General features: G+C 41.0%; 1 long non-coding RNA gene across 2 annotated transcripts in view; it reads left to right on the forward strand.

Annotated features, from left to right (window-relative positions):
• The first annotated feature begins 4,209 nt into the window (after nt 1-4,209).
• LOC133775603 (uncharacterized) overlaps nt 4,210-18,377 on the forward strand; it is a 44,914-nt gene continuing 30,746 nt past the window's right edge. The window contains exons 1-2 of one of the 2 annotated variants that reach the window (XR_009868285.1): nt 4,210-4,267; nt 5,041-5,078. This is a non-coding gene — a long non-coding RNA (uncharacterized LOC133775603). Of the gene's footprint in view, nt 4,268-4,303; nt 4,900-5,040; nt 5,079-18,377 lie in introns of those variants that run through there. The other variant, XR_009868286.1, reaches the window with a different exon arrangement.

The raw sequence follows: 18,377 nt of genomic DNA on the forward strand, positions 1-18,377 counted from the left end.
GGCTGGGGCACCGGATTCTATCCCGGTTGCCCCTCTTCCAGGCCAGCTCTCTGCTATGGCCCGGGAAGGCAGTGGAGGATGGCCCAAGTGCTTGGGCCCTGCACCCCATGGGAGACCAGGAGAAGCACCTGGCTCCTGGCTTCGGATCAGTGAGATGCGCCGGCTGCAGCGGCCATTGGAGGGTGAACCAACGGCAAAAAGGAAGACCTTTCTCTCTGTCTCTCTCTCACTATCCACTCTGCCTGTCAAAAAAAAAAAAAAGAAACTTGAAAAATTACCTTGCCTAGAAAAGTGCCTGGCACATAGTATGGGTACAATCCACATGACAGAATATTACACACCTACTAAAAAGGTGAAATACATTTCATATATCTTGACACAGAAATTAATCAGAGGTATTGAGGGGGTATGCTCTCAGAAGACAGTTCTCATAAGAGTATTGGTTATGAAAGCTGAGTTAGGCCTGGCCACTCTGCTTCCTGGCATATGCGCTCTGCTACTGCCATCTGCCACTGGCACCAGATATGACTGTCTTAGACTGGGAAACTCCAAAACCAGGAGCTAAATAAACCCTTTCTTTTTACAAAATTAGTTGCTTCAGGTATTTCATTGTAGTAATGAAAAGTTAACTAATAGAGTAATAAAAAAGACAACCCAATTTTTATAATGGTAAAAGGATCTGTGTAGACACTTCTTCAAAGGAGATACACAAATGGTTAATAAGTTCATGAAAAGATGCTTAACATCTTTGGTCATTAGGGAGATAACAAATCAAAGCCACAATGAGATACCAATTTACAACAACTAGGATGGTTGTAATAAAGACATACTAACGCGTTTACAAAGATGTAGAAAAATTAGAACCCTCAGACATCACTGGTGTGAATTGTAAAGTGGTTGTCACTTTGGAAAATATTAGTTTCTCCAAAGGTTTAATAGGATTAACATATGACTCAGTAATTTTACCTCTAGAAATATGCCCAAGATAAATGAAAAAATATATATACACATAGAAATTTGTAGATCAGTGTTTAAAGAAACATTATTCAAATAGCTAACAAATGGAAACAACCCAAATGCCTAACTGATGAATAAAACCATGTGCTATTATCAGTTTAATGGGATATAATTTGGTCATCGAATGGAGTAAAGTACTGATACATGGTACAAGTAGGATGAATATTGAAAACATGCTAAGTGAAAGAACTCAGTCACAAAGGGCCACTTGTTGTAAGATTCCATTTATATGTAAAGAGCAGAATAGGCAAATTTATGGAGGCAGAAAGATTAGTGTTTGCCCAGTGCAGGGAGACATGGGAGAATATGGATCCAGCTAAGGTGGGGTGAGGCTCTTTTCAGGACAATAAAAATATCCTATGATTGATTATGATGATACATGCATGACTGACTCCATGAATATCAAAAGCCACTCAACTGCACACTTTACATGGATGAATTATATAGCATGTGAATTAATATTAAAGTTGTTTAACAGAATATTTAGATGTAGACTATAGGTAGAATGGACATGCCTGCGTTTCAATAAAATTGCATTTGCAACAGCAGGTAGCTGGCCAACGGGCCACAGTTTTCTGACCCCTGATTTTCTGCAGCTGGGTACTAGCTTATAAGAAAAAATACTAGGTTTTCTACCTGCCTTGCAGAGCTTATGTAGAACCTAGGGGACTTACCCTTAATTGGAAGAGGCGTATTTTTCTTTGAATCCTTTAGTCTTTTCAAGAGAATGGCTGGCGCTCCAGTATGTATCTTGGATCATGAAGTAACTTTGGAAAATAAAAGCCATGTATATTGAGGCAACAGTATGGCAGCAGCCTGGAATCTTCACCCTATAAATACCATACCAAACCTAAACTGATTTCATCCAGGCTTCTTCAGCAAAAACTTGTTATGTCACATTCAAATAACTTGTAAAGCTTCTGTTCATGAGCGCCTTGTTCACTACACAGCTGAATCTAATTCCAACTTCTACAGTCCACAAGTAAGGGTTAAGTGGATGCTCCTAAAGATTCAACTGTGTGTTTTTCCTTTATTTCTTATAGCACTTCATTCTTAATGTACTGGCCTTTTAACTTGGTGTCTTACAACCACTTGGGTTCATATTTGTAAGAAGGATGAAAAAAGATATAGCCACCAATCAAGTGTAACTTTTAAAAATTCAAATTTCATAAATATAAGCAGCATATTTCCCAAATTCACAATAGTTACCAAGTCTCTAGCACAGGTCAAGTCTCAGAACTAGTCCAAGTCCTGCTCACTGTACATAAGAGTTTGTAATGAGTTTCACCACAGGTACAGTAATGTGGACATTAGTTTGTGACTTCTGGTCTGCAGCGTAGAAAAAACAGCCTTCTGGATATCTATCTTTGACAAGATTACAACAAAGGCTAAACAGTTTTAAAAGTGTCACAAACAATCTGTACACATAATGCTTACTTCTGCTCATACAAAGGGATACAAAGTCTCCATAGCATATCTCCTCCAAGAGGAGGTAAGGTGTGAAATAGACCTGATGTTCTCTTGATCTCTCTTCCCTCCCCCAAAAAGATATATCTGTGTTCCAGTCACACTCTGTTATTGACAGAATGTTGTGCCACCCCCAAAACATCCTCCAAATTCATGTTAATACCTAACACAAAGTGTAATTGCTGTTGGAGATGGAGCCTCTTAAGAAAGTAATTCAAATTAAAAGAGGTCATTAAGAGGTCCCTGGTCCTATAGAACGCGTCTTTATAAAAAGAGACACTGGTGCTTGCTCACTTTTCTCTTCTCCCATTTCTTCTTTCTCTAGCTCTCTTCAGACAGGCACTATAATTTGTATTAAGGACTATCATTTGTCAAAATGTGGAAAGTTTTTGTCTTCATTATAATGGCAGACAAAAATGTTTAAAAACTCAGCTTGCTGAGTTTTCCACTTAAGAAAAAAAAAAAAAGAACTGGAATCAGCATTGTGGTGTTAAGTGGGTAAAGCCATTGCCTATGATAGTGACATTTCATTTGGGCACTGGTTCATGTCCCAGCTGCTCCACTTCCAATTTAGCTCCTTGTTAATGGCCTGGAAGAAAGCAGTGGAAGACGGCCCAAGTATTTGGGCCCCTGCAACCACATGGGAGACCTGAATGAAGCTCCTGGCTCTGGCTTGCAGCCATCTGGGAAGTCAACCAGCAGATGGAACATCTCTTTTCCTCTCCCTCTCTCTGTAACTCTTTCAAGTAAATAAGTAAATCTTTTTTAAAAAATTATAAAAATAGCACATATAGAAAACTGAGTGGAAAAAAATCAAATCACCCACTCTTCAATCATTAGTTTGTATATGATTCAGGTGGTTTTCTTATGTACAATTTGACTTAATAAAAAATGTTACCTTAGGGGCTATTCACACTTTATTTGAAGGCTGGTTATATTTACTGTAGAATTAAGATCAGACTGATTTTTAGTCATAGTCTAAAGAAATAGAAGCCAGAAGAAAAAACTGATTTGGTGGGAAGTCCAAAATAATACATTGTCATTGGTCCTTTGTTGCTCTCAGACGTATCTGATGATGGTGTCAGACCTCCAGTTGTCTAAACAGTCCTGGGTGTGTCAATAACGGGCAGGAGCTACATGTTTCCGGAGTCAGTTTTCTCAGGTAATATGCGCTGCAAGGGTAGAAAACCCTGCATGTGCCAGAGGGCACAACAAGCGATATCCCACGTCATCAGGACGGCTAGAGTGTCCCAAGCCACAGTTCGGCATTGTGTCTGCCACCAACAGCAAAGAGACTGTGGCGGCTCACTTCCTGGGCAAAGGGATGCTGAGCTGAACTATGCACCTGCAGAAATGGCTTAGTAAGTTGCTACACCAAGCGCTCGAGCTTTCAAAAACGGAGTCTCCACGTTGAACGTGGTGTCTGGTAAGGCCAATGCCACCAAACATACCAGCTGTATGATCTTGAACAAAGAACTTCTCTCTCGGGGTCTTGGTCTCCTTGTATATAAAATGAAAATAGTGTTGTTGTTTTTTTCCCTCCTTGGGGTGGTTATGAGAAAGGATAAAGTGTCAGGGCAACACTGGTGGTTAGCACATTGCCCACACCCAAAAATCTATTGCAGTTGGTAAATAGCTCCGAGTTCCACAATCTCTCCTCCCACCGCCAGCGCGCTAGTACACCCTCTTCCGGCACCCCTTCACCTCAATCTTCCCAGCAGAACACGGATCCTTCCGCGTCGCGTCACTTCCGGGAGGTCGCGGCTCCCGGAAAAACCCGGATGTAAGTGTTATGGTTACCACCCGTGATGGCTCATAATGGAGACCGAGTTAAGGGCTCTCCAGACTGCGCTCAGAGCTTGATGCTTCCAGGAGGCTAGTCAAGGGACAAAGGAAGCGCTTGCTGGGCGGCGGTAGAAGCCGCTCCTCTGCGCTGTTAACTTGCAAAGTTTTCCTAGAGTAGTCGCTCCCGTCGGCGGGGAGGAGCCTCGCTTCCCACCCGCCCTTTGTGTGCTAAGTGTGTGTTTCCGTCGTTGTCGCAGCCCTGGAGCTGGTCCGCTTGCGCTGCGGTAGCCTGGAAGGAACGGGTCTTAGGGCCGGGCCCTCGGTCTTTCTCAGCGAAGATAATATCCACGACGGGCGCTCCGTGCATCACGAGGCCGTTCCCGTGCGGACTCAACCACGCACAGTACAGTCTGCCCTGCCCCAGATGGGCTGAGCCTAGGAAGTTTCGAGGATGGGTAGAGCGCAGCGTGTAATGTTTTTTTTGTTTTTTTTTTTTTCAGTCTCAAACATAAACACGCTAATAGCACAGTTCACATGTTGTGTCATGTGAATTTTCTTTTTTGGCTTAAATTTGGATAACAGTGCTTGTGAGATTTTTAACATTGTTTTAAAACTGATGTGAGAAAATAGGTTAGTATTGAAAATATTCAGACAATTGTTGAATTTAGCTTCTGCCCAGTTTTAATATGAAGACATAGGAATTTTAATTGCCAGAAGCTTCTGAAAAGACAGTAATTATATGTTAATTTGAGTTGCTTTTCCTCTCTGCAGGGTGTCCTGTAGGTTTATGGAATGCAACAGGAACAAATGTGAGTTGATTCTTTAACGTTTCCTAAATAATTAAAGTTACTTTACAAATGCTTAACTGTACATTTGTTGAATTCAAAAATCTCAGTTGAAGCCGTTTTTATATGCCTGAAGTATGTAATGAGCTGGTATGTAGAATACATACATCGTAAAAGCATTGTTTTATCGAAACAAAAATATAGAAACTAATCTTTAAAGCAAGTTGACTCTAGCATATTGTAATTTAGAGTTTCACTAAAACTCTCAAAATTAGAAAAACTGACCTACAGCAGCTTAACAAAAGAGAAATGTAGATCTTTGCCCCTTCTCTTATCATCCTGTTGTTTGAACGGGAAATAAAATAACAATAGCAAAGGTCTTGGATTTGTTTTTAGAATTACATACCATGTGCAAAAAAGTGCCAAGTTGGAAATGGATGAGAAAGATCCTTAAAATATGCAAAGTTAGTCATGAACAGGTTGTCTTGTGCTTCTGGCTAAATTGTGTCTCCCTGTAGTACCCTTTAACTACCAAAACTTGTGGGGTTTGTTCTAGTGTTAATATATGGTTATAGTGTTTTAAGGAAAGCAAAAATAAGTGATCTGTGTATACACTAAAAAATACATTGTTCTTTATGTGCTATTTGGGATTGTGCATACAAATACATTTGCATACATTAAAGTACTTAATAATTTGATTGTCATAAATGGCCTGGTTTCTTTTTGTGTGGTTTCATGCAGGAAGGTCTGCTGAGTTCTTGGCATGGTACCTGCACAAAGCATTGTTAGTTGGATTTCATTATATATATATCAGTTCAAACATTTAATTATTCAGTTTCCTTATATTTTAATCAAATAATTGGATGTGGGCTTCATATAGTGAACAGTAGTTGTGAGATAATTGGTAATCTTTAAATTATTTCCAAGTATATGTAAAACTTCATCTTAAATAGTTGGCATTTATGGAATGGAATGGGAGAGGGAGTGGGAGATGGGAGGGAAGTTAAGGGGGGAAAAAGCCATTGTAATCCATACACTGTACTTTGGAAATTTATATTTATTAAAAAAAGTTAAAAGAAAATAGTTGGCCGGCCGGCGCCGTGGCTTAACAGGCTAATCCTCCGCCTTGCGGCGCCGGCACACCAGGTTCTAGTCCCGGTTGGGGCACCGGATTCTAACCCAGTTGCCCCTCTTCCAGGCCAGCTCTCTGCTATGGCCCGGGAAGGCAGTGGAGGATGGCCCAAGTCCTTGGGCCCTGCACCCGCATGGGAGACCAGGAGAAGCACCTGGCTCCTGGCTTCGGATCAGCGCAATGAGCCAGCCGCAGCGGCCATTGGAGGGTGAACCAACGGCAAAAAGGAAGACCTTTCTCTCTGTGTCTCTCTCTCACTATCCACTCTGCCTGTCAAAAAAAATAAATAAATAAAAATAAAAAAATAAAAAAGAAGTGTCATATTAAAAAAAAATAGTTGGCATTTATGGAACACTTACATATGCCAGACTGGTACTCATTCTATAAATTTTAATGTACTTGTGCTGGTCATGACAACTCCCATCGCTTGCTGCCTGATCTGACCATGTTGTTAGATATTACTGTTTTCAAGATGTCAAAATAAATTTAAAATACTGTGCATCTTGGAATTGAGCTTCTTTTCAAGTCTGATTCTATTACAGTAACTTTATAATGTCTTATTGCTAGATTTTTAAATTTTATTTTAAAGATTATTTTATTTATTTGAAAGGCAGAGTTACAGAGAGAGAAAGAGAGGGAGAGATAGATCTTCCATCTGCTGGTTTACTCCCCAGATGGCTACAATGGCCAGGGCTGGGTCAGACCAGTGCCAGGACCCAGGAACTTCTAAGTGGATGCAGGGGCCCAAGCACTTGGGCCATCTTCCACGGCCTTCTCAGGCACATCAGTAGGGAGCTGGTTGGAAGTTGAGCAGCCAGGACTCAAACCAGTGCCCAAATAGAATACCAGCATTGGAGGTGGTGGCTTAACCCTTTGTGCTACAGTACTGGCCACTGAGGTTATGTATTTTTGATGAAAATAGTCAACATAAAACATAAGCTTCATAATAGTAGAAGAGTGGAAACCATATCTGTCTTTTTTACTTATAAATTCCTAAAATCTAGATCAATGCCTTTCATATTGTGTGTACCCAGTAAATATTTGCTGAATGAATTAAGCAAGTCTTCATTTCGTATCACAATAAAACTTGGTATTTGAATTTGACATAAAATATGATCAACAATGCAAAATTATTTTGCTGCCATTTTTTGCTTTCAGAAGTGCACTATTATAAAACATTTCTTTCTTTGAAAATATCTTTTCATTATTGTTGATTGTGATCAAGTATGGGGTGCTTCTTGTTCCTTGAAAAGTTTAGTAAAAATTGAAGTGCTGGCATACAGATTTTTAAACAAGAAACATACTGATTTTATTTTAAGCTGGCCAAAATACAGGAATAAGGTTTCTTATATGGAGATCTTCATTTTTAAACAAAGCTGGGAAAATGTTATTTGCTAGCTTAAGTTTTTGTGAGTATATTTGGAGATTTACAAATGAACAAAGAATATTGAAGGTTTCTAAGTTATACAATATAATTAAAAGGTATTTTGAAATTGTGTTGAATGGGCAGAAAAATTTTATTCAAGCTTTTGAGGTAGGCAAGTATAGGATAATGTAACTAGAGAAATTATCTCAATCATATTTATAGTACACATGAAAAGATCTGTACTTTTAATTAGGACCAGAAAGGGACACAGACATTATTATAGAGTGGTAGGCTGTTCTTTGTTGATAATCAGCTGAGTAGCTTCTGTGGCCAGAAAAGCCAGCAACATGAGGTTTTAATAGGAAGGGATTTGGGGAAATCAGCAACAAAAACATCTTACCCTCAAACAACACAAGAGGTTTTCTAAACATGAGATACAGGGAACTTACATTGATAGTGGATAAAGATGTTCAAAATCCTTTTGGTTGTTACGTATTATGATAGCCATAATTTTATTTACAGTATTTTCTCTAGTACATAGGCCTTCATGTTCAACTTTTAAAGACTAAGTTATGGAATAAAGCCATGCTTCTAAAATTTCTGCCACTAAAATAAAACTCTGTATCATGATAGTCCATTATTATGAAGGGACATTACCCATTACCATCTCTGAGTTTCTGCTTTGTTGTTTTTCTCAGGGCCCCTTTTTACAGAAAGCACAAAGTGTTTCTTTCTTTTTTTTTTTTTTTTTGAGATTTATTTATTTATTTGAGTGGTAGACCTAGTTACAGACAGAGAGAGGGAGAGACAGAAAGGTTTTCTACCTACTGGTTCACTCCCCAAATTGCCGCAACAGTCTGAGTTTGGCTGATCCAAAGCCAGGGGCCAGGAGCTTCTTCCGAGTTTCCCACAGGGGTGCAGGGGCCCAAACACTTGGGCCATCTTCTACTGCTTTCCTAGGCCGTAGCAGAGAGCTGGATCGGAAGAGAAGCAGCCAGGACTCGAACCGGCGCCCATATGGGATGTGTTACCACAATGTGGAGGTTGTCTCTGCATTAATGAGGAAATAGTGTTCACCTCTGTTAGTATTTCTATCCTTGCGCAGACTCTAAATGTATACTTTCCTGAATTTCCCAGACCCAAAAAGCGATAAGACCAAGGATCCACATGAAATTAGTTTGTGACTCCAAATAAAGTAATTCATTGATTGCAGTTTTCGTGTAAGTTTGTGCTTATTGATCAAAGGCTTATTAGTCTACAAGTTTGAAGAACTAAAGTGGAAATGATGCCTATTGTTAAGTTTGTTTCATTCAAGTATACCCAAGGATTGCTTTGAACTACCTCAAAAATTGTTTAAGTTTTCATTATCTTGACATCTTTTTTCTCCATCATTCTGTCTCCTTAGAAATGAATTACAGTAATCTTTTTCCCACACCCAACTAACTGTGAATTCACTTAGGGCCTTGGCTCAGTTAGTATCCCTCTTACTAGGTCTCCAGTCAAGCCAGAAAACAGATAAAAAGGGAGCTAACAATGATTAGGTATGTAATGCCACTAGCTGCTACTGGGTGTCTGTAACTAGAGGGAACAGCAGTGCTCTTGGTTTTCCTGTACAAAAACCTTCCCCATTGCCATTCTTACATACTTAAAAAGACAAACTTTAGAAGGTTTTGAGAGCTGATTGCCCCAGTTAATAGGCTATCTATTGGGTCCTCTAGGTAGTTATTTTTACAGCTTTGTTTTGACAGTGGTTTTGGTTATCCTGTACAAAAAGAAACTCTCATTGCCATTCTTATGTACTTAAAAAGGCAAATTTTATTTATTATACAGTCAAAATAACACCAATAGCTTCTTACTTTAATCTCAAATTTTCATAATTTCTGCACAAAATACTCAGAAAAATGGTATTTCTACCACAGATTTGAACCTGAAATTAAATTTTAGGAGAGTGAATAGGGATTTTTCTTTTAAACCCTTCCTGCTTGAGACTTTTTAGAAGAAAATCACACATTGGAGAAAACTAGTAGCATGCCATATTTTTTAAAAAATATTTATTTATTTGAGAGGTAGAGTTACAGACAGTGAGAGGGAGAGACAGAGAGAAAGGTCTTCCATCCGCTGGTTCACTCTCCAGATGGCCACAATGGCCAGAGCTGCTGTTCCTGACTTTGCCTAGCGATTCTGTTTTCCATTCTCCACAGCTCTTTTTTTTTTTTTTTAAAGATTTATTTATTTATTTGAAAGGCAGAATAACACTGAGGCAGAGGCAGAGAGAGAATCTTCCATCTGCTGGTTCACTCCCGAAATGGCTGCAACAGCCAGAGATGGGCCAATCTGAAGCCTGGAGCCAGGAGCTTCTTCCAGGTCTCCCACATGGATGCAGGGACCCAAGGACTTTCCCAGGCCATAGCAGAGAGCTGGATTGGAAGAGGAGCAGCCAGGACTCAAACCAGCGCCCTTAAGGGATGCCCACACTGCAGGTGTGAGCTTTACCTGCCAAGCCACAGTACAGGCCCCACAGCTTTTTTTGTTTGTTTAATTTTTCCATTCACTTAAGACCTTCCCTGAAGGTCTAATTCTCAGCAGATTATTTGACTTTCCACCAAACCTTCAAGTTACTTTATTGATACCCATTCTCTGTCCCTCCTTGTTTTCTTAAGCAACACAGTGGCTCTGGATCCCTTCCTATCCCTTTTTTTTAGGACATTCCTTCCTTATCTGTGGCTACTTCACATTTGCATTTAGGTATTACCAAGTCCTTTTTTTTTTTTTTTAAGATTTATTTTGATTTCTTTGAAAGACAGAGTTACAGAGAGAGGTAGATCCAGAGAGAGAGAGAGAGAGAGAGAGAGAGAGAGAGAGAGAGAGAGAGAGAGAGAGAGAGAGAGAAAAGGTCTTCCATCTGCTGGTTCACTCCCCAGATGGCCACAATGGCCGGAGCTGTGCCGATCTGAAGCCAGGAGCTTCTTCCAGGTCTCCCACACAGGTGCAGGGGCCCAAGGACCTGGGCCATCTTCCACTGCTATCCCAGGCCATAGCAGAGAGCTGGATCAGAATAGGAGCAGCCGGGACTAGAACCGGTGCCCATATTGGATGCCAGTGCTTCAGGCCAGGGTCTTAACCCACTGCGCCACAGCGCCGCCTCCCCTCTCCAAGTCTTTTCTATTTTAGAAGGAAAAAATAAAACCTTTCCATACCAGTTTGATCTCCATTCTGTTTCTTGCCTCTTTCACAGACATGGTTCATCTAAGTTTTTTCTGCCCATTCTTTCTTACTTTGTACTTCCTATTCTTAGTCAACTGTGGTGTTTTGCCCCCACTAAAATTACCAATGTAAAGGTCATTAATTACCACTTTTTTTTTTTTCTAAACCCACTGGGTACTTCTTAGGCCATATTTGACTTGACCTCTTCAACACAGGACAGATTAATGACCTTCTTTACTCAAAATCTTCCCTTCTTTGGGCTTTGCTAACACCATTGTTTCTGGTGTCAGCTTATTTCTCTAGGCATTTCTTCTCAGTATTTATAGATGTCTCATTTTTCTCATTTTCTCATTAATGAATTTGTCAGGCACTATACCAGATACTGAAGATTGAGAATTTGATGGAATGTCTTGACTCTTTATCCAGTGAAGTGTACTCCCAAATGTACACTTATAATTTAGCAAACATTTTCAATAGTCACATAGAATGCTGAATGCTTGTTTATCACTATATTAAAAAACCTTGCCTCCAAGACTATCTTAATAGAAACTTCTATAGAAATACTTAAAAACTGCCTTAAGAGGCTTAAAAAAAAGGACCATGAGCATTGAAAATGAATAGTTTTTCCCAGGAGTGAAAATGAAGACAATTTTAGCAGTCTTCAGAAATTTTATTAAAGATACCAAAGCTAAACCAGTTTCCCCAGCCTAACATTTGTGGATAAGCTCCTATTTCCCCTCTTCCCATCATTTCCCACTCTTGTAGGGTTTGATCAGTATCATAAAAATAAAATTCAGAAAAGAGGATTAGGAGAGAATAGAGTGATAGAGCTGATATCTTTACTTTGAGATTAACTTGAATTGGATTCCAGTTTCTACTAGAGTTCAAATGATGGCTAGGATATCAACTTCAGAGAGGGAGCCAGACAGGAGGTTTAGTAATTTCTCATTTGCTGAAGTTGTTTCTAGTGATAAGAGGGGAAAGTGGTCCTGGTGTTTCTATCTTGTAGTCACACGTAATAGAATGTTTTTATTCTGGGCACTATCTCTATATCATAATACTTTACAACTCCTCCAAAACGGGTAGATGCTGAGAAAATCCAGCCCTGTCTTCCTCTTATGTTTTTAAAGAAGAATCTTCTAGTCAGTGATTCCATAAGGGAATTCCTTTGATCACTGGCAGCAAAAAGGGAAAAAAACCTGGTGAGATTCATATTTTGGGGGTGCAGGGCTGTTGTATAGAAGATAAAAAGGTTGTCCCGTTTTTCATCGAGTGAATGCATATTAAGCACCCATTGTATGTCCAACACTGAACAAGTAAATGGCGAAGAAGAACAGGTAACACCCCTACTCATAAGGTTATGGTTTGGTGTAATAGATACCAATAACCAGATAATCACAAATATAAGAAATGCAAGTTTAAGCTACTGGGAGAAGCACAAAGTTCTATCAGAGTCTAGCAGAGAATTTGACAGGGAAACTAGAAAGTCTTAACATCATGCTGAAGCTGAACTACAAAGACACGAGTAAATGTTGGCTAGATGGGGAGGGAAAGAAAGTGTACTCCTGGCATACGAGCTAAAGTATCCAAAGGACTTGTACAACATTCCAATAATAGGTGCTGGTTGAAAGTCTCGGTGGTTGGAGGAGAAAGAATTAGGAGGAGAGTTTTGAGATCTCCTTGGCTATAGTTGGAGAAAGGATTAGATTGGGACAGGGAGGGCATATGAAGACCAGTTGTCCAAGTGTGAGGTGGTGGTGACTCAGACCAAGGTAATGATGATGGAAATGTAACAGAAGAAAGTTACTATATTAAATACAAAGTTATTGTACTTTGTATTTAGCTTTTAAATATGAATATAGGATTAGATAAGCAATTAGTCTTTGCTGATAGTTTAGCAGAAACTAAATTTTGGCTCTTCCTTTTGGCAATGAGATAAGAATTACTAGGTTTTTTTTTTTTTTTTTTTTTTTTTTTTTTTACAGGCAGAGTGGATAGTGAGAGAGAGAGAGAGACAGAAAGGTCTTCCTTTTTGCCGTTGGTTCACCCTCCAATGGCCGCTGCGGCCGGCGCATCACGCTGATCCAAAGCCAGGAGCCAGGTGCTTCTCCTGGTCTCCCATGCGGATGCAGGGCCCAAGCACTTGGGCCATCCTCCACTGCCTTCCCGGGCCATAGCAGAGAGCTGGCCTGGAAGAGGGGCAACTGGGATAGAATCCGGCGCCCCAACCGGGACTAGAACCCGGTGTGCCGGCGCTGCAAGGCGGAGGATTAGCCTGTTAAGCCACGGCACCGGCCTACTAGGTTTTTTAAAGCCATCTTTTACTGCTTTCCTAGGCCATAGCAGAGAGCTGAATCAGAAGTGGATGTGGAGCAGCCAGGACTTGAAAAGTTGCCCACATGGGATGCCAGCACCGCAGGCAGTTGCTCATCCTACTGTGCCACTGCACCAGTCCCAAGAATTACTAGGTTTAAAAAGCATATATACGGGGCCGGCGCTGTGGTGTAGTGGGTAAAGCCGCCACCTGCAGTGCCAGCATCCTGTGCGGGTGCCAGTTAAAGACTTGCCTGCTCCACTTCTGATCCAGCTCTCTGCTATGGCCTGGGAAAGCAGTAGAAGATGGCCCAAGTCCTTGGGCCCCTGCATCTGCCTCGGAGACTTGGAGGAAGCTCCTGGCTCCTGGCTTCGGATTGGCACAGCTCTGGCCATTGTGGTCATTTGGGGAGTGAACCTGTGGATGGAAGACCTCTCTCTCTCTCTCTCTCTGCCTCTCCTTGTCTCTGTGTAATTCTGACTTTCAAGTAAATAAATAAAAATCTTTAAAAAAAAGCATATATAGGCTGGCGCCGCGGCTCACTAGGCTAATCCTCCGCCTTGCGGTGCCGGCACACCGAGTTCTAGTCCCGGTCGAGGCGCTGGATTCTGTCCCGGTTGCCCCTCTTCCAGGCCAGCTCTCTGCTGTGGCCAGGGAGTGCAGTGGAGGATGGCCCAAGTCCTTGGGCCCTGCACCCCATGGGAGACCAGGATAGGCACCTGGCTCCTGCCATCGGATCAGCGCAATGCGCAGGTCGCGCGCGCCAGCCACGGCGGCCATTGGAGGGTGAACCAACGGCAAAAGGAAGACCTTTCTCTCTGTCTCTCTCTCACTGTCCACTCTGCCTGTCAAAAAACAAAAACAAAAACAAAAACAAAAAAAAAATATATATATGTGTGTGTGTATATATGTATATATATATATACATGTACATACACACACATATACAAACATAGTCATGGAAGACTGTAGTACAGCCTAGGCCCTACTTGAAGCCTGCTATATATATTGAATGTGAACAACTAAGTCTCAGGCTTGAGAAAATTTAGTCTTCGACCCTTGAGAATCAGCCCCAAACTGAAAAGTATCTTTATGACTTTAAGAAGAAAGTTAATTTTTATAACCAAGCTTGAGAGCATTTAGCTTGTTGAATGGGCCAATAATCATTTGTGATACCAGATAATTCCTTTATTCTCATTCCTTTTGTGGCTCTACTTATCTATACTCTAAATGCAGATTTAGACATGATTCCTAAAGACATATATCTGTAGTAAAATTCAGGAAGATGGTGTTACCTTCTTCATTTTCTATGGTAGTGAGGTTGAGTTTCTCTCTAGAAAAAGTCTCCTTGGCAATCTTTGAGTTACAAGGACACTTACTATGTTTACACATCTGGCTAAGTTTATAAGATATGCAGGTCCTTCATAAATTACAGCACCCAGATGGATAGTTATGATTAACTGAAATTTTGTCTTTTGTTTCAAAAATTGTGGTTCAGTAGCATTTGTAAGCCTAATAGCACTAGCTGATGTGGGAGTGGGAACCATCACTGTAACATCCCCCAAAAGATATGGGACGTATAAACATCTTAACCTTCAGAAAAGTAAATAGTAGCATGTGTTTATTCATGTGTGTTTAAAACATCTTTTAACTGAAATTGTTCAGAAATCCAACAAGGCAGCATTTTGTGGAGGACACAATGAAATGTATATGTATTTGGCTATACTGAAAAAGAATACAGAAAAAGATACAAAGATGCCCATATCAGTTACAGTGCTTTTTGCTGTAACAGAAATCCACACTAAAGACTAGCCATAAAATTAATTTAAATTAAATTTACATAACAGGGGCTCCTGTGATAGGGCAGGCTTCAGAATTGTTTGCCTCAGTTCACTAGCAGAGTAATATCATCAAGGACTCTGGTTCTTCCCAACTTTTTCTGTCACATTTTGTATTACAGTTGTTGGGTAAAATATGTAATTATGACAGCAACCTCACATGGTAGCAGGATGGCTGTTGCAGTTCCAGGCATCACATCCAGAGTTGTCAACACTTGCTTCACGTTGTTAGAAAACTTCTCCTGAAGTCTCCTAGAAGAGTTCTACCCTGTTTCTTATTGGCCACATTAATCATGTTCCTGTTCCTGATCCTAGCCCTTATGTGGTACATCTCCCTTTCTGATCCTCAGCTTTGCTGAGGAAGCATGTCTGGTGTGTTCATAATTGCAAGAAATTTACTGTGGTCTGCCTCTTCCATTGGGGAAGGCCTGTAGTTGCCCTGTTATGCCTGTGCTGGTTAGAAATGCTGAATTCTAGGGTAAAGTATTTATCAGGACACTCACTGAGGTAACACATCTGAGGCATGTTCTTTGAGCCAGCCTTTATTAGTTCTAAAGCTGATATTTTGATTGATCATTGACCTGATGCCTTCTGTCTGTGGATTGGTTCTGACTTCTCCCCATTTTGGGAGGGGGAAGGAAAGGTGGTACGCATTGGTTGTCTAGGACCCAGAATACATTCACGATCATATCACACTATCTCCAGAAGCACATATGTAAGGTGAGCTGATGGAAGATGATCTGATTCTGGCTTTCCTTAGAAACTGTGCTTTACTCAAGCTTTAGAGCTTGAGAGTGCTGTTTTACAAGGACTCTGGCAAATGTTATCTGTGTATATGTATCTTGTTTTACAATTAGCAGAAGAAAGTACATATTATGACTTTATGAGCCAGTTTGTGATACTTTTGGAAGTTCCCAGAGATCTTATGTAGTGTGGGTAAGGGAAGGTTGTACCTGTATAGCAGAATGCTTTTTCCCATTCTACCTTTCATTGCTCACAGTGTCCTGTTTGTGCCAGAGTCATCCTGAGGGTCCCTATCTCATCATGATGAGAAGCCATGGTAGACACAATAGTAGATGATGTGGCTTACCCAGTCTGCATTTCTTCCATCTTTCTTATTATCAGAATCTCAGTTTTGTTTGGGATGACATTGCCAGTTTTGAGCAGTGAATCATAATTGACATGTATCAGTCATGACAATCTTATTTCTTCTTGCAAGACACCCATTAGCTTCCTTGTAACTGGTCATGTGACCAAGTCCTGGCTGATGAAATGTATGGGGAAGTTGGCTGAGTGCTTCTGGGAAGACTTTTGTTTGTTTTTTAGTGGTAAAAGAGAGATGTAGGAAGCAGCCTTTTTTAGCTTTTTCTGCCTTGAGTTTGGATACAGTATCTTTGCAGCAGCAGTCATCTTACCTTATTTTATGCTGGTACAAAATGATTCATTCACATAGTCTGCAAAGAATTATTATTGTTGGTACAAACAAAATAGTACTCAGAATTAAAATAATGTGGATAAACCTCAAATGGAAGAAACCAGGCCCAAAAGATAGCTTTTATATAATCCCATTTGTTGGAAATTCTGGGAAGGACAAGTTACTCCACATGGAAGGATTCTTATTTTAAGGGTGGCTGCCTGGCCCAAGGGCTTGGGTGCAGGGAGGATTGAGTAGGAAGGGGCACAAAGAGTCCTTGTAGAGTGCTGGAAATGTTCTATATTGTGATTGTGGTGGTGGTTACACAAGTGCATATATTTGTTAAAACTTACTGTGTGCATTTCATTTAAGTTACACTTCAATAAATTTGAATTTTTTTTTTTTGACAGGCAGAGTGGACAGTGAGAGAGAGAGACAGAGAAAGGTCTTCCTTTGCCATTGGTTTACCCTCCAATGGCCGCCGCGGCTGGCGCGCTGTGGCTAGCACACTGCGCTGATCCGAAGGCAGGAGCCAGGTGCTTCTCCTGGTCTCCCATGTGGGTGCAGGGCCCAAGCACTTGGGCCATCCTCCACTGCATTCCCTGGCCACAGCAGAGAGCTGGCCTGGAAGAGGGGCAACCTGGACAGAATCCAGCGCCTCGACCGGGACTAGGACCCGGGGTGCCGGCGCCGCAAGCGGAGGATTAGCCTATTGAGCCACGGCGCTGGCCTTGAATTTTTAAAAGAAGATTCACTTCTTCCAGAACATTAGTAGGAAGGGGCATTAATGGTTGAGTATGACTGGTAATTGTGCAGCCATGAGAGAGCCACATAGGAAAGGAGATAGAGATGAAAAGGTTGCATCCCACACAGATTTTTTTGAGTCTCCAAGGGAGTAGTTTTGAACAAAGTCATTCTTGTAGGCTCTTTGCATGGAGCCTGTCTACTGGAGGCAAGGAAGGCCCAAATTTTGTCCTGCATCAAGAGTTACAAGGCTCCTGGAAATGAGGTCTTTAATACTTGGACCTTTGAATTTCTTCAAACTGAAAAAAAAAAAAAAAATGCGCAAAGACCTCCTAAGGCCTTCATCTGGTTTGACATATAATGAAGTCAGTCTACTTTTTGATCTCAGAAGCTTTTTTTTTTTTTTAAAGATTTATTTATTCATCTGAAAGCCAGAGTTACACAGACAGAAGGAGAGGCAGAGAGAGAGAGAGAGAGAGAGAGAGAGAGAGGTCTTACATCTCCTGATTCACTCCCCAGTTGGCCACAATGGCCGGAGCTTCACCAGTCCAAAGCCAGGAGCCAGGAGTTTTTTCCTTGTCTCCCACATGGGTGTAGGGACCCAAGGACTTGGGCTTTCCCAAGCCGTAGCAGAGAGCTGGATCGGAAGTGGAGCAGCTGGGACTTGAACAGGCACTGCAGGCGGCGGCTTTACCCACTACGGGACAGTGCGGGCCGCTCAGAAGCTTTTTATTCTCGCTAAAAAACAGACAAGATGTATGTTCCCAATTGTAAAAATAACCCATAATTACTGCAGGAAAAGTTAGAAAAATTCACAAAGGCAAAAACTAAAATTCAGCCACAGTCTACTCTCCAGCAATAACTTTGTTGACCCTTTGGCAAACATTCTTTCAGGTGATGAAATTAGGCTGCCCTGAAGCAATTTATGAATAAGGGAGGGCTTTGAGCCTCTAATCCCAAGCCTACTTCATTCCTCGCCAGAAGGAATATCTGTCTTTCTAAGTGTGCCCACTGCTAATACTCATACCTGGCACACACCTGAACAGTTCATTAAGTATGTATTTGCTTGTACTTCTTGGAGATCTTGGTTTCTGAGATGCCAGGTATGACAACTTATTTTCCAATGCCTTGATAAGGAGACTCATTGAGGCTATAGTCCTGCAAAGACATGAAGAGGCACCTCTGTCATAAGCAAAAATGCAAAACCTTTGATGAGCCTTTTTATTGCCTTATTTATGTTGGAGGTAGGAATGATGGTGGCAGCTGGCTGTGAAGAAAGACTCCTGGGACAATCATCTTTGTATTCCCTTT

This window comes from Lepus europaeus, chromosome 17, assembly GCF_033115175.1.
Source record: "Lepus europaeus isolate LE1 chromosome 17, mLepTim1.pri, whole genome shotgun sequence".
NCBI classification, from domain to species: Eukaryota; Metazoa; Chordata; class Mammalia; order Lagomorpha; family Leporidae; genus Lepus; species Lepus europaeus.